Below are 24,378 nucleotides of genomic sequence, written 5' to 3'. Positions count from 1 at the left end.
AAAATCTTTAACAGTTTGCATAGACAGCCTTATCTTCCATCTTTTTAAGAACTTCTCAGCCTTCTTGCCAAACAGGCGGTCCTGATTTAAAGGAGCATCCAACAATTTAGCTTTAACATGATCAGGCAAAGATTGCTCCTTAAGCTAAGCATGCCTTCTGAGCACAGACCCAGTAACAGCAGCCCTGCAAGAAGCCTCTAATGAATCAAAACCACATTGAAAAGTATGTTTTCCAACTTGTTCAGCAGAATGCATTAAATCCTGTAATTCTTTATTTTCCACAGTCAGGAATCAACATCATTTTCTGTTTAAGCAGTCCAATAACATGTTGCTGATACTTTAACATATGAAACTGGCAGTTTAAAGCCCTAATGCCCAAGGGTGCAGAAGTGTAAACCTTCTTACCCCATCTATCCAGTGCCCTGAAGTCTCTATCAGACGGGGTAGGATTTTTAGCAGTAGAAGCCTTAATGCCCTTGGGCCCCTGTGAAATAGCCTCTGTATCTGCAATAGGATTTTTAAAAAGGAACTTGTGGGACTCAGGGACCCTGTAGTATCAGTCAGGTTTTCTGAGAACAGGAGGCAGGGAATCAGGGGCCAAACTAGATTCCGAAAAAGCATCAACAATGTCTAGTACAGGGGGAATAGCTAAAGGCCTATGCTGAGGTAGGAGAAGGAAATCCCCACGGCTCTTTTTTTGAATCAGAAAAATCCTGGCTTCCCCAGTGGAAATGCTCCCTTAGAGTATGTAAGGTTTCCCAAAAAGAAAAATCCTCAGGAGGTGAAGCAGAGGGAATGGAGTCCTCTGCATCACAATCTTCATAAGTAGATAAGGGCAAATCCAGATCATCAGAAAAAACAGAATCCTGATCAGAAGATTCCTAATCAACTTCAGTCCTAGGCCTCTTAGAAGGGAGGGGGGGTTGGCTACCCCTGATTAGAGTTATTAGATCTTCAGTCATTCTTATCATTTGTTTTTTAGGCATAGAGGCCTGAGCATGTGGCCTGGGCATCGTTTTTTTAGGCAGGGATCGAGATTTAGGCCTAAGTAAAGAAGGAGACGTTGGTTTAATATGCAAGTCCGTAGGCCTGAATACACCCTTAGAAGCCGGTGCCTGCACAGTGGCTCCGGACCCATCCAAGTTAGAGACCTCAGCGAGTTCCATAGTTGAAGCATCTCGCAGCGTACCGGACTCCGAATGAGTCTGAGTAGAGGCCTGCAAATCAGAAGTAGCAGGTATCAGGGGGTGCGAAAGCACCTCGCTGAGTAACGGCGAACTGGCGACTGACTTAGAAGCGTCTGCAGTTTTGGACCTTGGCGGCCTGTCTCTGTCTTTATCTCTGCATTTTTTTGGGATCCCGGTAGTCAGATGGCTAACAGACGACATTTCTGGATAATTAAACCGAGAACGGAAATATTTAGAGGCGAAAATATACAGACGGATATTGCGCGGATTAAATAAAGCACAAAATCAACAGCAAGGTACGTCGTGGTCAGGGCGTAGGCAAGGAATACAGTACAAATTAAAATCTTTATGAGGTATTTTCTTTCCACAAGTAATGCAATTAACAACTTTTACTGACATCGGTAAGGAGCAAGAAAAAGTTTCCCCAATGGGGTACGGAGCTTTAGTTGAAGTCTTCGGTTCTGAAACTCAAACGAAAATTTCAGGAGTCAGCCGACAGTACAGTTTTGTACCTACCATAGATGTAGATGTCCGATAGGTATGCATCTGCAGTCCTTACATATGGGTCAGCCATTCGGTCGGCCGGATTCCAAAGTCTGGGTCCGGCATCAGCTGATGTCGCCCTTTCCCCGACGTCACAGCGCCTGGGGTATAAAAGTGCCAGCCAACGCCATCTTCCTCAGTTTTTCTTGCCCCAGATGCCAGGTGCCCTCTAAGGAAGGCTAAATTTGAAGAAATGCAATAATTTTCAAACATGCATAGAAATATATAACAAATACACCATAATAGATAACCCCAGCTAGCTATGAAGGGGATAAGTACCCAAGGAATCCCACAGAGGGGAAGGGGGGAGGGAAAACCTGACTGTAGATTAATACCTATCGGACATCTACATTTATGGTAGGTACAAAACTGTACTATGTCCTTGAAGGATGCATCTGCAGTCCTTACATATGGGTAGAATACCATAGCCAATCTGGGGGTGGTAGGATCTAAGAAAAGGATGGTGTAGCTAAAATGCCCTGCAGGACTGCCGTAGCAAAGCCTGCTCTGGATCTGGAATATAAAGGTATGTTGTAATGCTTGGAAAATGTATGCACGGAGCTCCATGTAGCAGCTTCTAAAATGTCCTTGATAGTCACTCCTCTTAAGAAGGCTGTGGAGGTGGCTGTGGCTCTGGTGGAATGAGGTCTGATGTTAGCTGGCACAGTTTTGCCATGAAGAGAGTAACAGAATCGAATGCAATTTCCTATCCATTTTGACATTGTTTGGAAATTGCTTTTCCTTGTACACCAGCAGCATATGCTACCAATAGCTGGTCAGTTTTTCTGTAAGTCTTAGTTCTGTCCAAGTAGTAGCGCAACTGTCTGTGAATGTCCAGGGTATGCAGAAGTTTCTCCCCTTTGTTTTGTGGATTTGGAAAGAAGGTAGGTAGGTGAATAGCTTGGTTCAGTGAAACCCTGGATACCACCTTTGGCATGAATGAAGGATTGGTTCTCAATGAGACTCTGTCCTGATGAAAGATAAGAAATGGTTGTACTGCCATGAGGGCCTGTAACTCAGATACTCTTCTTGCTGAGGTCATGGCCAGAAGGAAGGCAGTCTTCCAAGACAGGAACTGTAGTTCTGAAGATGCTGCTGGTTCAAAGGGAGGCAGAGTTAATTTTTCCAACATGAAGTTAAGGTCCCATGTAGGCACTGGTGGCTTCCTTGGAGGATTGATGTTTTTAATTCCTCTTAAAAACTGTCTTAGGAGAGGATGAGAGAAGACAGGTGGATCAGTATTGTATTCTGCTGAAATTGCTGAAGCATGAATTTTTATGGAAGCGTAAGAAAGGCCATTGTGGAGCATTACTGCTAAGTATTCCAGGATATGTGCCATGTTCATCACTGTCGCATCTAGGCCCTTTGTGGTGCTCCAAGTGCGAAATCTTTTCCATTTTGCTGAATATGCCTTTCTTGTGGAAGGACGGCGAGCTTCCATGATGATATCCTTCACTCTCTTGGATAGCTTATCCTGGTGAGGAGTCAAGGTATTTTCCAGGCTGTCAGCTGCAAGGTTTTCAGGCTGGAGTGCAGAGTTTTGTAATTGTGCTGTCAGAAGAAGTGGCCATTGTGGTAGAGGCCATGGTTTTGTGCGTGACATGCTTTTTAACAGTGGGTACCAGTGCTGTCTTGGCCAGTCCGGAGCTATCAGAATCACTTTTGGCTGCTCTGTCCTGATCTTCAGTAAGACCTTGGTCATTAATGGAAGAGATGGAAATGCATACACTGTTAGAGTCTTCCAGCTGAAAGAGAGGGCGTCCACTTTCCATGCTTGTGGGTGGTATGTCCTTGAGCAGAATTTCTTCAGCTGATGGTTGTGGTGGGAGGCAAAAAGATCTATGTCCGGCCTCCCCCATGATTGTGTTATCTGAAGGAAGATGTCTGGGTGCAGCATCCATTCGTGTGGATCCAGATATTTCTGCTTAGGCTGTCCGCCAGTATATAGTCTTTTCCTGGCACAAACTGGGATTGCAGCTCTATGTTGAGTTTTTAGGGAAATTTCCCAAAGATTCATTGTCAGCCTGCAAAGAGGGTAGGAATGGGTACCTCCTTGCTTGTTTATGTACCACATAACTGTGGTATTGTCCGTCCTTATTAGCAGGTGGCCTTGATGCAGAAAGTGTTTGAAGGCCCCGATTGCATGCATCACTGCCAGCATTTCCTTTTGGTTTATGTGCATGCACAGTTCTTTCTGTGACCATAGTCCTTGAATGCATCTGCCCTCCATGTGTGCTCCCCATCCATGGTCTGAAGCGTCCTTTGTAATGGTTGGCTGGTTATTGGTTTGCTGAAAGGCAGACCTCTGTTTGACTGGCTTGCTTGAGCCCACCACAGAAATTCCTTTTGAAGGCATGGAAAGAGTGGTATCAAAGCTTCTAGGCTGTGACTGTGCTGAGACCATAGACTCCTTAGGTACCATTGCAGTTTCCTCATATGCAGACTTGCCTGTGGAATCAGAAGAATGCAAGATGCCATGTAACCCAGGGCCTGCAGGATTTTCCTTGCAGTCAGCTGAGTTTGTTTTGTCAGATTTTCGAAATAATCCGGTAGTTGTCTTTGTTTTTCTTCTGAGAGAAAAGCCATTTGGGTGGTTGTATCTAGTTACGCACCCAGAAAGGTTATTATTTGGGATGGAACAAGTCTTTATTTGCGAATGTTGACTGTGTATCCCAAGGCCTGAAGAAGGCGGATGGCATAATTCAAGTGTTTTACCAAAGTTTGTTTGCTGTCCGCTTGTATATGGCAGTCGTCCAGATATGGGTATATTTGAATCCCCTGAAGTCTGCAGTGTGCAATTACTGATGCAAGGCATTTCGTGAATACTCTGGGCGCAGTAGATAAGCCAAAGGGCAATGTTGAGAATTGATAATGCTCTGAACCTGCAAGAAATCTGAGGTGTCTTCTGCAACTTTGTCTAATAGGGACATGCAGGTATACCTCCTTGAGGTCTAGAGTTACCAGCCAAGACCCCTTGCCCAGCATAGGAAGGAGCTGCTGTAGAGTCAGCATTTTGAATTCTGGCACAATGAGATAAGTATTCAGTGCGGACAAGTCGAGAATAGGCCTCCATTGTGCTTCTTTTCTTGGGACAAGGAATAGTCTGGAATAAAATCCTTGGCCTTGTTCTGAAAGAGGAACCTTTTCTATAGCTTTCATTTGCATTAGGTTGGAGATTTGTTTTAAAGCCTCTGCCCTTTGATTCGGTGGCAGGTTTGGCATGCCATTTCTTTTTGGTAATGTGTGAAAATGGAACCTGTATCCTTTGTCTATTATTTGCAGTGTCCATTTGTCCCTTGTAATACTGTGCCAATTTTCTGAGAATAAAGAAAGCTTTCCGCCCAAAGGTGCTTCCAATTGAGCCCTGGTTGGCGGGGTCAAGGTAAAGTCATTGAGTCTGTCCTTGTGCAGCAGTTGTAGGTCCTGCACTACCTCTCTGGTTAGGAGGCTGCCATTGACGTCCTCTGTAGGAGCCTCTAGCTTGCCCTCTACCTCTGGCACGCCTGTTCTTGCCTCTTTGAAATCTCTCTGTGTCTGGAAAGGACCAATTCTTAGAAAGACAATTTCTGATGAATCTTGGTGGTTGGACTTGGAGAAAATCTTTGACTGTTTGTACAGATTTTGCCTTTTCCTCAAATTTCTTTAAGACCTCCTGAGCAGTGGAGCCAAATAACTTTTGCTTTTCCAGTGTAGCATCCAGAAGCTTTGCTTTAACATGATCTGGCAGAGATTGTTCCTTCAGCCAAGCGTGCCTACATATGACTGCACCCGTCATTGCTGACCTACATGAAGCTTCCAATGCATCATAACCACACTGCAAGAAATGGTTGCTAACCTGTTGGGAGTTATGTACAAGATCCTGAAGTGATTTGCGATCTAGGGGTTCAGGTGAAGACAGTTTTTTATGCAATTCGTCTAACAAATACTCTTGGTACTGTATCATATGGAATTGACAATTTAATGCCCTCATAGAAAGAGTGGCAGAAGTATACACTTTTTTTACCCCATCTCTCTAAAGCCCTGGACTCCCTTTCAGAGGGGAGTGGATTTTTAGTAGTGGCAGTAGAAACCCCTTTAGGGCCCTGGGAAATAGTTTCTGGATCAGCAGAGTGGGCCTTGTAAAGGAAATGATGCGAGTCCGGGACCCTGTAGTACCTATCGGGTTTGACAGGAGCCAGAGGAAGGGTGTCAGGGGTTATGCTAGACTCAGAGTACACATCATCAATGACATTCAAAACAGGAGGAATAGCCAAAGGTCTCTGCTGAGGTAAATGTAAAAAAGTCCTTAATCTCTTCCTGGAATCAGAGAATTCCTGGCCCTGCCATTTGAAATGCTCTCTCATGGAGTGAAGGGTCTCCCCAAAGGACAGCTCTTCAGGAGGGGAGGCCGAGGGAATAGATTCCTCTGCATCAGAATCCTCATAGGCCGAAAAGGCCTCCTCCTGGTAGTCCGATAGAGTAGAGCCATCTGAGGACTGGGGATCAGTGGGCTCAACCCTGGGCCTTTTGTCTAGAGGAGGTTGAGAGCCCCTGTCTGGATGTGGCTGAGAGCCCCTAATTAAGGAAATAAGGTCCTCAGCTAAGCTTAGAATCTGAGAGCCTGTAGTGGATCCCTGAGGAATAGCCTTGGGATGCAAGGATTTCGGCTGTTTAGCAGCTTTAGCCCTTGTGAATGCCTTAATGGACATGGATGCAGGAGGCCTGGCTGCACCACGTGCTTGTGTAGTTTTGTCTAGAGAAATGGTGTCGGATGTTTCTTGAACACCGGTTTCTGAAGGAAATTCTATAACCGACTCAGAAGCGGCCTCCGGGGCCGAGGTTGTCGGTTGTGCAGTTTCGACGGTCGGAAGTACCAAGGACTCGGTTTCAGCCGAAACAGAGACACTCACGGTAGGCCTAGGCGTGGTTTCAGCCGAAACCACGGTCCGCGTGTGTCGGTCCTTGTCCTTCCATTTTTTGGTTAAATGAGAAGTCGGAGTCTCCGACGGCATATTGTAACAGAAACTAGCCCCAAAAAATTCCTCTGCAAACTCCGCCCGACGCCCAAGAGTGCGTCGGTTGAAGGAAGCACAGGCTGAACAGGCCAAGACGTCGTGGTCTGGGCCTAGACAGGGGAGGCAGTAAGAGTGGAAATCCTTATGAGGTATTTGTTTCCCACAAGTTAAGCAATTATTAACTTTATCTGACATCGGCTGAGGCAAGAAAGAGTCACCAATGGGGTACTTAGCTTTTGAAGTCTTCGGTAGCTGAAGTTACAGGAGCTGGCCGACCGGCACTTGCGAACTGCTTCTGCTTCGGGCACCACGCGGCAAGAAAGACTGAGGAAGATGGCGTCGGCTGGCGCTTTTATACCCCAGGCACTGTGACGTCGGGGAAAGGGCGACATCAGCCGACGCCGGACCCAGACTTTGGAATCCGGCCGACCGAAGGGCTGCCTGAGGCAGGACAACCCATATGTAAGGACTGCAGATGCATCCTTGAAGGACATCGGCACTTGCGAACTGCTTCTGCTTCGGGCACCGCACGGCAAGAAAGACTGATGTAATGGCATTGGCTGCATGTTTTATACCCCTGACGACCTGACGTCATAGAAGAAGGTACAGCAACCGACGCAGGACCCAGGACTTTGTTAATCAGGCCGTCTGAGGGCAACCTGCAAGCAGATAACCCAAATGTAATGACTGCAACAGTGAAACACGAAGAACATCAGGCAGAAGTTGTAAAAAGTCATTGAGTGTGTTTTGATTTAGATGCAGACTTGGAGCTTTCCCCTTTTGAAGTGGAAGCCTGCCAACGCCTAGACCTTTGAGAGGTAGCCCCCTGCCCCCTAGAAGATTTGTAACCTCTAGTCCTGGAACGGTTCTGTCTGCTGGTATCAGGAAAGGTCCAACTCCTGGAAGGGTAATTCCTGCTAAAGCGAGAGGGTTGAACTTGCAGAAAATCCTTAAAACCTTTGGGGCCCTGAGAAATAACCTCTGGATCAGGCAGCAGATTCCTGAAAAGAAACAGATGAGAACCAGGGACTCTGTAGTACCTGTCAGGTTCCCTGGGAACAGGAGGAACTGAATTTGGAGACAAGGAATTTTCCAGAAAAACATCATCAAAAACTTCCAACACAAGGGGAATAGCAAGAGACCTATGCTGAGGTAAATCCAGAAACTCCCTAATCCGTTTCTTGGATTGAGGATAATCCTGACTTTCCCATTTAAAATGTTCCCTGAGAGTATTTAAAGTATCACCAAAAGAGAAATCCTCTGGAGGAGAGGCCAAAGGGATGGACTCCTCTGCATCTGAATCCTCAAAAGGAGAAAAAGCCTGAGGAAATTCCTCTATCAGCAGAAATGTTGGAAGAATCAGAACCTGAGCAGGGCAAAGCCTCAAGGGAAACATCCCTACTCCTTTTAGAAGTATGAGGCTGAGAACCCCTAATAAGAGTCAACAAATCATTAGCCATTTTAATCATCTGGGATTGAAGGGAACAAGAAGAAGCTAGAGCCTGCCTTTTCACAGGCTTATGAATGGAAGACTTACCTGCAAGCCCAAAGGATTCGGAAGGCCTGGAAACCGCCGAAGTTGCAGCAGAGGTTGAAGGAAGAAGTTTGCTGTCAGAATGCAAAACGGAGGCCTCTGACATCAGAGTCAGCTTAGCGGCTCCAGCATAAGAGGCGACAGGTCGGAAGGCAAAACGGAGGCTGAAGGCCTAAGGGACTCTGACTCAATCAAGGCCTACGGTTGTACATCAGTGGACTGCAAAGGCGTCTCACTGGCTACCCCCTGACTGACGAGCAACTTAACCTCATCCGAGGACTTGGCTTTCTGAGGCCTGTCATTGTCCTTATCCTTACGTTTCTTCGGAGCATCCGAAGCCTGAAGACCGGTAGATGCAATACCAATGAACTTAGGCTAAGCTCCAAAATGCCTAGCCAAAATCTTTGCCAGACGACGGATAGTACGCGGATTAAAGGAGGCACAGAGATCACACTTGGGAACGTCGTGGTCAAGGCCTAAACAAATGATGCAATAGGAATGAAAATCTCTATGGGGAATCTGCTTTCCACAGGTAAGGCAATTATTAACTTTTTCTGACATTCATTAAGGCAAGAAAAGAGGATCCCCAATGGGGTACTTAGCTGTAGTAGTCTTCAACTCTTGTAGTCGGAAACCAACAAAGGTAAACTGCCAACCGGCACTCGTGCATGAAAAGCTTCTGCTTTAGGCTCCATGGCAAGGAAGACTGAGGAAGTAACGTCGGCTGCCTCCTTTTGTATCAGACGTCACGACATCCTTTACAACTGACGGCAACTGACATCATTTTTACTTACCTTTGGTATTCTGGCCAACTGAGGGCTACCGGGAGCCGGATAACCTATTTGTTAGGACTGCAACAGTGAAACACTAACATCAGCAGGTAGCTGATAATAGCAGTGAAGTGTTTCCTGCTCTACCTGAGGCTGCCAATTCTGCAGAATTTTGAAAAGCGTTTTCGAAACACCAACAGTAAGAGGAGGAGGAACAATAACAATTATGGAAAACATGGTCGGGGTGCCTGGGGCCAACAAAGAAACTTTGCCAAAGGACTCAATAATAAACGTACACGCTGGTACTGAGAAGTGTGTGTTTAATAGTGACTCTCTTTGTACTGAATATTTCTAATTGTGATGTTTCTCCTCATGTTTTGTCTGTGCTACGTTTGGGACTGAAATTTATTCCTACAGCTTTACCTAGGATACATGTGTTAAAAAGAAGTGTTTTTATTGAGTAGGAAACTGCATTTGATTATTTTTTTAGGCAGAATAATAATGTGGTGTTGGATAATATTGATGATAGTATTGAGAGTTTTGATGTTCTTCTGTACTGGATATTTCTGATGAATACAATGTTAATGCATATGGTGCTTTAGACACAAGTACTATTTGTGTAAAAAATTGTTTTATTCCTCTGTTTTCGAACTGCATACAGAATTATATCTCTACGATTAATTTTGAAGTAGAGCAAATGTATAAATGTGTGTATTAATAAGTCAGATATTTGTTACAATTTAAAGAACAATGGTTGGAGTTTTATAATTTTTGTAATAGAAATTTGGTAGTTAAGCCTTCTGACAAAGATAGTAATTTTGCCAAATAGCCAGTATTTGGATATTTGTTATGCTCATCTCAATAATGTAACGGTTTAGAAGAAATGTGACTTTTCCTTTTATTTAACAGCTGTTGATGAACATTTAAGTCTTCTTAATAGGGGACACCGCTTAGGTTACTTTTCGCCCTAAAACACAAAGGTCTAGACAAACTTTGTGGGAGGCCAATTGTCTCCACGGAGAAATATTTTTAAAAAAAATCTTAGTTTTTTACATGAATATCTGCAGGAATATGTTTTTGGTATTCCTTCACTTATTAAAGATAGTCAGGACTTTTTGGGTAAGATTAAAGGATTTCAGTGGACTAAGTTCTGGCTATGTATGGATGTCAAAAGTCTTTATATTAACATACAGCATGAAAATGGTATACAGACCTTATTCCACTTTTTGGGTGATTCACCCAAGTCGCACTATATTATTGACTTGGCGGCTTTTTGTCTAAAAAATTTTTTTGTATTTAATGGTGATATTTTTCATCAATTGCAGGGGACGGCCATGGGGGCAGCTTTTGCCCCCATGTACACCAAACTGGTATTGGCCAAGTTTGAAATGAACTATATTTATACACATTAATTTTATAGGTCCCATGTTATTTTGTATCTTAGATACATTGATTTAATTTTTATGTGAAGGTCAGATCGAAGATGCTGAAAAAATTGTGAATGAGCTGCAGAACAGTATGGGTCTTAATTTTGATGGCATACAGTTGGGTTCACAGATACATTTTTTGATATTAAACTGAGTGGTTTAGAAACTGGATTGTATACTAAATTTAATCTTAGAAATCAATTTCTTTTTAAAGACAGTTGTCACCCACGACATTTATCGTCTGTGTTGCCTTATAATGAATTTCTTAGAATTCATAGACTATGTAGTAATGACAGGACATTTTATAAAGAAATTGGGGAGGCTGGGTGTATGTTCCTTCATAGGGGCTATAACGTAATGGATGTTATGGAAGCCAAAAATAAGGTATTTAATTTAAGATGTTCAAATACTGTGGATTATGGTGAGGCTAATAGGAGTTTATCAAAATTGGACAATAGACTTTTTACATGGCTGATAATGTTAAATTTTCTAACAAGAGTGACTGAAGTGAAGTTTATTTTGTCACCACCTTTAATGTGCTTATTGATAAAATACTGAAGTGTGTAAAACAATTTTGGTTGATGTTACTGAGAGAGAAAGATTTGTGTAATCTCTTGGCAAAAGATGTTACGGTTTCTTATAAGAGGGCAAGAAATCTGGGTGATATGGTGGTGCATAATCATTTTACTCTCCCTGAGGTGAAGGTAGAGGGGGGTATTTTGATTAAAATGGGTAAAGCCCTTGTAATAAATGTTCAGCCTGTAAACATTTAGTTAATTATGTTCCATTTATAAATGGGATAAGATTTACCCCTAGGAGCAAATTTACTTGTACAAAAGGTGTGGTTTACGCCCTAAAATGTACCTGTAATTTATTTTATACTGGGGAAACATATATGAGTTTTAAAGTTCGATTTTTGGAACATGTGTGGGACATTACGAATAAAAAACTAGAGAGTCCATTGGGCAAGTATTTTTTACAATTTCATAATTCCAACACTAACAATCTCTTTGGTTGTGCTTTAGAAAAGGTAGAGGTGTGTTTAGGTGAACATAATATAAAAGATAAATTATTAAAAAAAATAAATACCTTCTATTTTGAAGTTTGGTACTTTACAGCCTTTTAGCTTGAACAAGGAATGTAATTGGAAATATGTAACTTAGCACAATTGGATGATGATCTGATTGAGGGAGGAATTTATTTAATGTGCGATATATTGTATATACTGGAGTGTTTTGTGAGGTTTGTTTAACTTTTTAAAGGTGGTTTAGGCCGAGGCGCTAAGTTTTTATTAAATTTTTTTGGAAAGTAGCCTTTGTGGTTTCCTTTATTTGAGGATACAATTTGGTATTTAAATCCTGAAATGGTTATTTGAGTGCAGTGGAGTACTGAGGCAGTTTCATTTTTTTTTCAGGAAACAAAATACATTAATATAAAACAAAGGATACTGCAGTAAACTATGTTCCCACACAAACTGATTCATCAATACCCATATTTATGGGGACAGAAGACAAAGTATTTAGGTGTTTGGGTTAAGTATTCTATTATGGCATCTAATGACATTTGGGAAGAGACTAAAAGATAATAACAAATAAGTTGAAAGCTCTTGACAACAGATACAGACAGCAAGGTAAAAGCAGTGAACATGTTTTTAGCCCCTTTAGTACTGTCTACAGGACAAGCATATTTTCAACATCAGTTTCATCATCATAGAAACTGAGGAAATAACATGAAAGCTGCAACACAAAAGCAATACCATTGTTACTTCAATTTGTCAGACTTGCTCAGTGCAACCTAAACTGATTTTCCCTTATTTTAATTATTGTTCAACATTTGTCTCATATTGTCTTTTGTATTACTTTGTATTGTTAGAAATTTTTGTATACTCTGTAACCCAATTGGTTGCTGTTAACAAGTAATGGAGCTTTTAATATGTAAATGGAGCTTTTCTCCCTAGGCCTCTACTGAAAATGGGCTCTCTAGCCCAGTGAACATTCCCGGAAAACAAATGTCAATAAATAAAATAATAAAATCAACCAGAGGAGGAGTTGTGGACTATAAGAACTGAAGGAATTCAGGAGGGAGCGAGAGTAAGAGTTACTGGGATAAATGTTTTGTAATGCTAGACTGGAAGGGATAATGTAGAACTACATAGTTAAGGCCCTTACACATAAAATAAGTAGACAACTACAAATTGAGATGGAAAGAAACAATGTTAAATGGGAGGGGGGGACCAGGGGGTCACAAAATAAGGACAGTAGAATTTTGGAAGCAGGCACTTAATAGTAACCACCATAGAAAATATATGTACAAAGCAGTAGAAAATATTTTGAGAACTAAGTCAGCGCAGGCAGAGATTTTACCAATAAGGATTACTCAAAATAGGGGTAGAGAAAATAGGCAAGGAGATGGAATTTACTGGGGAAAGGAACAAAGGTACTGGCAGCAAAGAAGAAAGGAAAAGTCTTAACAGGATGAGACTAACCAGAAGTGCAGACTGTGGTTAGAGAGAGTAATCCCCAACAGGGATTACAGTGCAGGTATACAGAAAGGGACAGGGAAGTATAGAATGAAAGATCATCTCTGGTTGAGTTTACAGACGAGAACAGAGGCTGTGGTAAAAAAGGGATAATCAGTAGGTATTTCAAATAATGCACAACTATAAATCAATCAGAAGAGATTAGAAAAGACCGGAAAAAGAGAATGCAAAGACAATAAACAAGGAAACAATGGAATGACATTTGTATGGCTCCCAAGTAAGCAACAACATGTAGAACACATTTAGGATCTTTGCATGAGTATTTTATACCCCCCAAGTAGATTTCAGAGAAATTTTCCCAGAGAGAGCACAGGCAAGACATGTGATGGAAAAGTCAGGTACCTGGGAGCTTGTTGTTTCGAATGTAATGAGTTAATAGATTTTAGAAACTCCCTACATGGTACTTTGGCAGAAATGTTGGGGGAGCAAATTCTTTTGAGTGAGGATATTGAAATTGAACTGCCTGGACACAGTAAGGCTCTACTAAGTTTAATGCTGCTGGCTGCTAAAAAGCAGTTATTAACTCATTCACTACGGAGCAGCTCAGGAAAAGCTGCCGGCTTAATTCCACCATAGGAACAACAGTGCAGCCTGAGCTCATTTTCAGAAAATCCATTTGTAATACCATACAGAAAACAAATGTTCATAACTCTAACTATAAGAGCTAGACTAAAAATGTAAACGCAAAAGTTGTTCAGCAGACACTGACCTTTCCAACAGTGTAAATGTTGATAGTGTACATCAAAGTCATTATTAAATATTTGGCAAGGAATGCTGATATTGTGCATATTTTTTACCTTTTTGGAAAAACAAAGCATATCATCTTGGGTCAATGTACCATGCAGACCCATACAATTTGAATGCAATTTGTTAATATGAATGTCAGTTTTAAAATGACACCTTAACCATTACTGTGTGATGTTCCTTTCTTGAGATATTCACAGAAATATGATTAATATATTTTTCATAACTGATAAATAAACAAAGCATAATATCTCATCACCTGTAACAGACACAGCCTACATATCAGTGAAGAAGTTGTGCATCTGAATGTCAGCCTCAAAATGATGCATCATTTGTGTGATCACCATGCTCCCTTGCAAAGATATGGGCATAACAATGAAAAGTATCGTAAATGTATAATTTTCATAATCGTACAAGACAAACTGTGATATCTGTACATGTGTAGAGTGCACAAACACAGTTATTTTACCATGTTGTAAGGAGTAACACTGTCTTCAAAATGAGGTATTACTTGGCACAATGACATGCTCCCTTGCAAAGTTATTTACCAAAATATGAAAAAAATCATAATTTCCATAACCTAATTCCAAACAAACTTTGGTATCTGCACGTGTCCAACATACAGGCACAATTCTTTTACCATGCTGGAACCAGCAATACTGTCTTCAAAATGAGGTATTACTTGCCAAATTCAGATGCTCCCCTGCAAAGTTATCTATCAAAATATGAAAAAAAATCATAATTTCCATAACCTAAGTCCGAAACAAACTTTTATATCTGCACACGAGTACAACAGACAGGCACTATTCTTTTCCCATGTTAGAACTATCAATACTGTTTTCAAAATGAGGTATTGCTTGGCACATTCAGATGCTCCCTTGTAAAGTTATTTACCAAAATATTAAAAAATAATTTTCATAACCCAGGTTATGAAACAAACTTTGATATCTGCACATGAGTACAACAGACAGGCACCATTCTTTTCCCATGTTAGAACCATCAATACTGTTTTCAAAATGAGGTATTACTTAGCACAGTCAGATGTCCCCTTGCAAAGTTATTTACCAAAAATATGAAAAAAATCATAATTTCCATAACCCAAGTTTGAAACAAACTGATATCTGCACGTGTGCAACATAGTGACACAATTCTTTTACCATGTTGGAACCAGTAATACTGTCTTCAAAATGAGGTATTACTTGGCACATTCAGATGCTCCCTTGCAAAGTTATTTACCAAAATATGAAAAAAAAAATCATAATTTCCATAACCTAAGTCCAAAACATACATTGATATCTGCACGTGTACAACATACAGGCCCAATTCTTTTACATGTTGGAACTATCAATACTATATATATATATATATATATATATATATATATATATATATATATATATATATACACATACAATACATATTCAATTGTACATGCTAGCACTCTCCTGAAACAGTTGTTCTTTCTCAGCATCTTCACCAGCTTCTTACCACAGTTATTTGCCAAACTCATAAAAATATATTTTACACAACACATTTCATAATAGTTTTACTAACCATACTGGTCCTTACTTGGTCATGGGTGTTTTCCATTCTTCTCACAAGCTGCATATTGCTAATCCTGCATAGCTCTCCTCACGCCATTGTGGAGGTCAGTCAAGAACAAGGCAATGCCTTCCTCAGTTAGGTGAACGCCATCCCTTCTGAACAGGTGAACATCTTTTGTGGTGATGCTGTCAGGACAGATTGTAGATCCACCAACCCTGTGTATCAAGCCATGCATGAAACCATTCTGTAAACGTCTGGCCTTGTGCACTGCCCATTGACAGTTTACTGTTTTCCACATTTGTCGAGGAATTATGTCAGACCACACAAAATGACAACTTGGCCACCACGACTGCAGGTGTTCAAATATTGCTCTGATTTGAAACCTCAACCTTCCAAGTGGTTGACTGATGACATCATTCCCTCCAATGTGCAGCACAAGGATGTCGGGCTCAGGGTAGATGGAACACTTCTCTTCCAACAACTGCAGTACTCTGCTCCAATGCATACCTCTTCTTGCAATCCAGTATACCTTCAGACTGGATGTGGAGAAGCTCAAGTTCTACTGGTTTTCAGTTATGGAGGCATGGCTGGCAGCCCAGTGAATGTAGGAATGGCCACATACCCACACTCTCACTTGCCGTTCTCCTGCTCGTGAAGCCATGTCAGTGTCAGAAAGTGGACGAACATGCACAGGAAAGAAAATGCAAACAGATTACTACTGATGTTTGGCAGATCTATTGGAAGAGTACATATATATGTATATCATAATGCATTACCTGGTTAGACCATCCAAATCTTCACTCCTATTATCCACAGGGGCATTATTCTTTTCATAAGGTACACAAGTGATGACGCTGCGGAGATACATACCTACCACCCGTGAAAACACAATTACACACAATGACTGACAAGGGGGCACAGAAAGGGCACATGTAAAGAGAAAAAGAAGGGTAAGGACTGCCACTCCACTAATATGCCTAGGACAGGCATGGGACTTCAGGCCATGGGCGTCTGAAGTGTCCCATACCTGTGCTGGCTACCCACTCAGACTGCTGGTAGCAGCAATGACTCCTGATTGCATGCAGTGCCAGCACTCTGCCTTACCTCTGCCTTTTCCATTTACATGTGTCCTTTCGGCAATGGTCATAAGGACTCAAAAGGGGGAAGCTAATGTAAAGGGTCTTGCCCTGACCTACATACATTTACTACACCTGAAGGGAGGGAAACTGAGTGGAGAGCTCAACCAAGACAACATGTGAAAAGACTAAGACTGCCCCAGGCAACATGTGAAAAGACTAAGACTGCCCCAGGCAACATGTGAAAAGACTAAGACTGCCCCAGGCAACATGTGAAAAGACTAATTCTGCCCCAGGCTTTGTCTTTTTGCATGTGTCCTTTTCCGGGGGGAAACACTGCATCACAGTGGCAGCCCTGAGGCCATTTCTACTTAGGACAGCAGCACTATGGGACTGAACTGAAGAGTCTCCAAGTTCCCAACTGCAATCCAGGTCGATCACAAGATCCATGGATGTCTGGGTATGCCCCCCGTGATGCACCCACCAACACAAGAGAAGTTGGCATAAATCTCTGAAGAGGAACCTTCCTGACATTGGTGCATAAGGGCTTGGCCAGTACCTGACAAGGGGGCACAGAAAGGGCACATGTAAATCCCCTCTAAATGAACTACAGACAATGTATGCAGATGCATCACCCTACCTCCCAAGAGAGGCCACTGCCATATTGATATTCATATGTCTATATGTGCACGTAATTATATACATACATATATATAGACATATATGCACATATATATATATATATATATATATATATATATATATATATATATATAAATCAGATACAGGAAAAAACATCAGAGGTTTTGGAGGAGAGCTAGTTGATGAAGAATGGAGGGGGTGGATTGCAATGACTACAAATAAGAGAAAAAACATAATCTGGCTTGTGCATTCGTCAAAGTGATAACGACTTCTACTTATATGAGTAACAGTGGCAGCAGCTGAGACTTTTACCAGACAAGTGATAAAGTACAGTTTTGTACCTACCATAAATGTAGATGTTCGAAGATCCACATTGCTGCAGTCCTTACACTTGGGTAGTCCGCTGTCCTCGGTCGGCCCGAATATCAAAGTATAAGGCTGACGTCGGTCAAGGCGCATTTGACTGACATCAGGACGTCAGGGTACAAATGCGCATGACCGACGTCATATCCTCAGTCTTTTCTTGCCCCAGATGTCAGAAGACCCTAAAAAGAAAGGTCAAAACCAAAAGACAGCAAACAACCAACCAACCACCCTTGCACTAATAATATGTACAATATATACAATATACACAATATTTACAACCCAACCCACACAACCGCCTCTAACTACAGAGGGAAGGAGGGAGGTAAATTGGACTGCAGCAATGTGGATCTTCGAACATCTACATTTATGGTAGGTACAAAACTGTACTATGTTCTTCATCTCACATTGCTGCAGTCCTTACACTTGGGTAGAATTCCAAAGCAGAGGTAAGGGAGGATGGCCAAACTATAAGGAAGCAGGAGCTGCCAAAATGCCCTGCAAAACAGCAGTGGCAAAACCAGCCCTGGATTTAGAGTAAAGTGGTAGGTGATAATGCCTAGAGAAAGTATGCACTGAACTCCAAGTAGCTGCCTCCAAAATATCCTTAGTTGCCTCCCCCCTCAAAAAAGCTGTCGAAGTGGCAGTAGCCCTAGTGGAATGAGGCCTAATCCCAGCTGGAACCTCCTTGCCATGGTGGGAATAACAGAAAGCAATGCAAAACCCAATCCACTTAGAAATAGTTTGTTTTGACACAGGCTTGCCTTGAGAACTCAAAGCAAAAGAAACAAATAACTGCTGAGACTGCCTGAACCCTTTAGTTCTGTCCAAATAATATCGCAACTGCCTGTGTACATCTAAAGTGTGCAAAATCTTTTCCCCTTTATTTTGGGGATTTGCATAAAAAGTAGGCAAATGAATAGTTTGGTTTAAAGCCACACTAGAAACCACTTTAGGCATAAAGGAAGGATTAGTCCCTAAAGATACCCTATCCTTATGGAAAATTAAGAAAGGCTCAACTGCCATAAGGGCCTGCAACTCAGAAACCCTTCTTGCAGAGGTAATAGCCAACAAAAATCAGTCTTCCATGATAAAAACTTTAATTCAGTAGTAGCTGCAGGCTCAAAAGGTTGTAGAGTGAGTTTCTCCAACACAAAATTGAGATCCCAAGCAGGAGTAGGAGCTCTTGTGGGGTCTTATATTCTTTGCCCCTCTAAGAAATTGCTTGAACAAAGGATGAGAAAACAATGGTGGGTCACAATCATAGTGAGCGAAATTGCTGCAGCATGAACCTTAATAGAAGAGAAGGACAAACCTTTGTCCAGTAACTCAGTAAGATATTGAAGAGCCACACTTAAATTAGGCTCAGAAACATCAAAATCCTTTGCTGCACTCCAAAATAAAAATCTCTTCCATTTATCTGCGTACACTTTCCTTGTACTAGGCCTTCTAGCTTCCAAAATAACATTCAAAACTTGCTGTGGAAGTGGAGGCCCACTATGGTTCAAAACAGAATATGCCAGGCTGTTAGGTGCAGAGAGTGAAGCTTGACATTGAGCAAATGACTGTCCTCCTGAGACAACAGGTGTGGAATCGAAGGCAAAGGCCATGGAGGCTTCCGTACCAGGCTTCTCAGTAATGGGTACCAATGCTGTCGAGGCCAATCTGGAGCTATCAAAATCATCCTTGGCTTGTCTTGTCTGGCCTTTAGTAGTACCTTTGGGAGGAGAGGCAGAGGCGGAAAGGCATACACATGAAGATTGCTCCAATTGAAAGAAAGAGCATCCACTTTCCAAGCTGTGGGATGAAACCTTTTGTGCAAAACTTTGGCAGCTGGTGGTTTAGTGGAGAAGCGAACAGATCTATGTCTGGAGTTCCCCATGACACTGTCAATTTCTGAAATACATGAGGATCCAATTTCCACTCGTGGGGATCCATAATTTGTCTGCTCAACACATCTGCTAAGGAGTTCTCTGCTCCGGCAGAAACCTTGCCTGAAGATTTAGCTGTAAACTGAGAGCAGTCTCCCACAAAATCATTGCTTGCCTGCATAGACGATAAGAATGTGTTCCGCCTTGCTTGTTGATGTACCACATGACAGTTGTGTTGTCTGTTAGAATCAACACCTGCCCTGGAAGAAGTAAATCCTTGAAAGCTATTAATGCAAACTGGACTGCTAACATCTCTTTCAAGTTGATATGTAGATGTTGTAGTCTGGCAGGCCACTTGTCTTGTATCCACTTTCCATTCAGATGAGCTCCCCAAGCTTTGTCTGAGGCATCTGTCGTTAGAATCTGACTCGCCTCTGGCCGGGTCACAGAGAGTCCCTTGTTTAGGTGACATTCCTGAGCCCACCACAACAATTCCTTTTGAATGCAAGGTATTATTTGAATGACAGTGTCCAAATCCTGGCAGTGCTGTGTCCATACATTTTTGAGATACCATTGTAGCTTCCTCATATGCAGTTTGGCATTGGGAAGCACCAGATTACAAGATGCCATGAACCCCAAGGCTTGAAGGACTGTCCTTGCAGTCAGCCTGGACTGATGAGACAACTGATGAAAGTAAAGGGAAAGATTCTTTTGTTTGTCCGGGGTCAAAAGGCCATCTGGGATGCTGTATTCAGTCTCACACCCAGAAAGCACATGTCCTGAGAGGGTACTAGACTGGACTTTATTTCGTTCACAGAATACCCCAGGCATCTTAGCACTGCTATCACATAATCCAAATGATGAAGAAGCTCGTCCCTTCCTTGAGTCAGAATCAGGCAATCGTCCAAATAAGGATAGATCTGTATTCCTTTTAACCTGAGGAAAGCTATCACTGGAGCCAGAACTTTCGTGAACACTCTGGGCAGTAGATAAGCCAAAGGGCAATGCAGAGAACTGATAATGAGAAGTCCCAGCTCGAAAACGCAGATACTTCCTGCAACTCAGTCTGATAGGAACATGAAGATAAGCCTCCTTGAGATCCAAAGTTACCATCCAATGATCTTTGCCCAGCAGAGGTAAAAGCTGCTGTAACGTCAACATTTTGAACTTGGGAATGTCCAGATAAGTGTTGAGGATAGATAAGTCCAAAATTGGTCTCCACGTGTTCCCTTTCTTTGGTACTAGGAACAGGCGAGAATAAAATCCTAGGCCCACTTCTGGCATAGGGACCGGCTGAATGGCCCCTATTTGGAGTAACAGAGAAATTTGCTTGTGAGCCTCTATTGTTTGTTGAGGAGGAACGTCTGGCATGCCTTTGAAAGGAGGCAAGGTATGGAAATAAAACCTGTAACCGTGGTATATAATATCCAATACCCATCTGTCTTGGGTAATTAAACTCCAATTTTCTTTGAAAAGTGCCAACCTTCCTCCCAAAGGTGCTGCCAGACGAGAAGGCTCTGGCAGCTGAAAAGGTAGGTCATTGGGTCTGTTTACGAAAGGACTGACCCCTGCCCTCACCCGAAGACTGTGCAGGAGAACTCCCTGTTCTAGGCCTGAAAGAGCCCTGAGCTCTGCCCCTACCACGTCTAGATCTACCCCTAGACTGGGAATCATAAGAAGGATACGTCCACCCCTTAGTAGGCCAATTTCTACTAAACTTTGGAGGCTGAACCTGCAAAAAATCTTTAACAGTCTGCATAGACTTAGCCTTGTCTTCCATTTTCTTTAAAACTGCCTCAACAGGAGAACCAAACAACACATCAGATTGTAAAGGAGCATCTAAAATCCTTGTTTTAACATGGTCAGATAAATTCTGATCCCTCAGCCAGGCGTGCCTGCGAAGAACTGACCCAGTGGCAGCCACCCTAGACGAGGCCTGTACAGCATCAAAACCACATTGCAGAGAATGCTTACCCACCTGTTCAGAAACATGTACTAAATCTTGTAACCCTTTACAATCAATACCTTCCGCCAGAGCATCAACCTTAGACTTCAATTGTGAAAGGAGATAGTTTTGGTATTTCAACATGTGGAACTGGCAATTCAAAGCCCTCATAGCTAGAGTGGAAAAAGTATAAACTTTCTTTCCCCATCTATCCAAAGCCCTGGCCTCTATCTGTAGGAACCGGATTCTTGACAACAGAAGCCTTAACACCTTTAGGCCCCTGACTAACAGTTTCTGGGTCTGCCCTAGGACTCTTAAAAGATACTTATGAGCTTCAGGCACCCTGTAATACCTATCCGGGTTTAACAGGAGCAGGAGGCAAAGAATCAGGATTAAGAGAAGCCTCTGTAAAACATCTTCCACCACATCCAAAACAGGAGGTATAGCCAAAGGCCTATGCTGGGGTAAAACAAAAATTCCCTAAGCCTTTTCCTGGAATCAGAGAAGTCCTGACCTTCCCACTTAAAATGCTCCCTCATGGAATGAAGAGTTTCTGAAAAAGAAAAATCCTCAGGAGGAGAAGCAGAAGGAGTAGAATCATCCACATCAGAATCAGAATAAGGAGAATACTCCTGCAAGTCTTCAGCCGAAGACTCTGAAACATCCGAAGCCTGCTCAAAACTCCCTAGCTCAGGCTCCACCCTAGGTCTCTTATCAGGGGGGCGAAGAACCGCTAATCAAAGTAATCAAATCTTCTGCCATTTTAAGCATATGCTTCTTGGGCACAGTTCCTGAAGAACTAGGGGTGACACCAACCGAAGCTAAACCTGGCCTGCCTCTGGGAGGAGCCTTGGAAACAGAAGGAGAGGGCCTAACAACCCTAGGAAGGGAGGGGAGTATAGTAACCTGAGAAGCCCCTTCAGCCTGACCTGCCTCCTGAGAGGCCACATCCTGCAATAACAAAGTCTCACCCTGGGATCCCAAAGAAACCTCCGGTGGAACCACCGGCTCCACCGACACCTCTAAAGAACCGGCGTCCGGTACGGACGGTTCTTCTAGCCTAGGCTTAACTGCTTTGTCCTTGCGCTTCTTGAAGCGGGCCGGAGCATCCGGCGGCATTTTATAATTGCACCGCTTCCAAGACTAACCTGGCACAATCTAACCTTCTCTTTATAGTGCGCTTATTGAATCTAGCACAAGAGCGACACCCAACAACGTCGTGCTCAGGCCCTAAACAAGGAATACACAAAGTATGATAGTCTCTATGCGGTATCTGTTTCCCACAAGAAATACAATTATTCACTTTTTCTGACATCCGGTAAACCACGGAGGCAAGAAAAAACTAAAATATTCCCCAACGGGGTACTTAGCCAACTTTGACTCGGTCTGAAACTCCGAAATCGAAAAATTTCAGAACGCCAACCGGCACTTGCAATGCTGCTTCTGCATTGGACCATGCGGCAAAAAAGACTGAGGATATGACGTCGGTCATGCGCATTTGTACCCTGACGTCCTGATGTCAGTCTAATGCGCCTTGACCGACGTCAGCCTTATACTTTGATATTCGGGCCGACCGAGGACAGCGGACTACCCAAGTGTAAGGACTGCAGCAATGTGAGATGAAGAACATCTCACTGCTGTATTGTAACTGCAATTACTGCTAATGTGATAATGACCTTCCTTTCAGTACTGCAAAGTTATGCATGTTCAGACAAAGGTGATAATTGCTGCACATAACCTGTTGACTAGTCATTATATTACCTTGTGCAGCTGTTGTGCAACACAGACTCATTATCAGTAAGGAGAACACCTGAGTAATTCAGTAAAATAGTATAACACTTCCATATTACTGAGCCCTTCCTCCCACTGAAATTCCACATGACTGACAAAGCCAGGAAAAATGCACAAAAAATATGGTAGCTCCATGCTGGCAGTTGTCAACAAGTGATAACTTTTATCTCACTCATGCAACTACTAATCACAAATAGAATAATACAAGCAGAAGTGATTTCTTGTCTGCTTATTTTACATTACACTATTAATTAGTCAGTGGTGTATCTGATGTCTTATATACTGGCATATTACAGTATAATTACATTTCTGTGCTGTATTCTATGTAATGTAACCATATGTATTTTTCAGACTTAATTTCTATGTTTCACCAGTAACCCCTCCAGTTGTTTGCATTGTGTATGCACAAGCACCAAAATGGCACTATAAACTATTTTGCCCAGCGGTCACTTCAGCAGTCAGACCATGTATGCACAAGCACTTCCCTGATGCACAATTATTTATTTCCCCAAGCAACATCCTCGTTAGTATGTCCAGGTATACATGCATCTAAATAAAACGTTTCACCAAACAAGCCTTCAGTAACATTTCCTAGTATGTACTACCACCAGCATGAACACTTCACCCAAGCAACCCCTTCAGTAGAATGTTGTGGAATGCACAATCACCAAACTTAAACGCTTACCCAAACGAAATGCGTGTAACATTTCCTAGTATGTACAACCACCAAAATGAAGCATTCACCCAAGTGAGCCCTTCAATATAATGTATGCACAGGCACCAGAATGAAAGATTTTCCCTAAACAACCATTCAGTAAAATTTCCTCCTATGTACAAGCACCAACAGGAAAATCATCAACCAAAATATAATTTCTCTTGGATGGTTGAAAGATATTGTGCAGTCATCAGCAAAATTATAAAAAATGGACCTAAGACATGTACCCTTCCTTTCTTCAAAATTTTATGTCACCCCAATTCAGATCTCATTTATGACAGATTTGCTGTAGTAATCACCACTGGTGCAAAAAGAACTTTTGGTGGGGTTGCTGCCCATCACCTGACTGCACAAGATATTCACATTCACAACAGCAACATGGATTTGTCACTCTGCTTCCTACACTATAGGGTCGAAGAGAAGCTTTTAAATTAATGAAGCTTTGAAAGGTTTAGAATGGTCATCCCTTTAGAAAGGTCATCCCTTGTACAGGAAGCTTATTTTCCCTTTAATTCTACAAATTAGCACTTCCTGCTTTGTAGCCTCTGCTAGAGGGCAGTGAACTGTTAAAAAAAACATGCTGTCCCTTTGACTTAGACCAGCTGACCATTGGGTACTCAAGCCTATTCTCCCCTCCAAGCCTAACCTGCCAGTTTTCAATTGTATATTTATCTCTCCTGAGTTGCATCATT

At 42.3% G+C, this 24,378-nt stretch overlaps 1 protein-coding gene across 1 annotated transcript in view; it reads right to left on the bottom strand.

Moving 5' to 3' along the window:
• Positions 1-24,378, bottom strand: part of MARF1 (meiosis regulator and mRNA stability factor 1) — a 2,255,654-nt gene that overhangs the window by 1,140,203 nt on the left and 1,091,073 nt on the right. The window lies entirely within an intron of this gene.

This window comes from Protopterus annectens, chromosome 12.part0, assembly GCF_019279795.1.
Source record: "Protopterus annectens isolate FY-2018-M chromosome 12.part0, PAN1.0, whole genome shotgun sequence".
NCBI classification, from domain to species: Eukaryota; Metazoa; Chordata; order Ceratodontiformes; family Protopteridae; genus Protopterus; species Protopterus annectens.
Note: the sequence above shows the minus strand (reverse complement) of the source record. Positions and strands in the feature narration are given on the sequence as shown.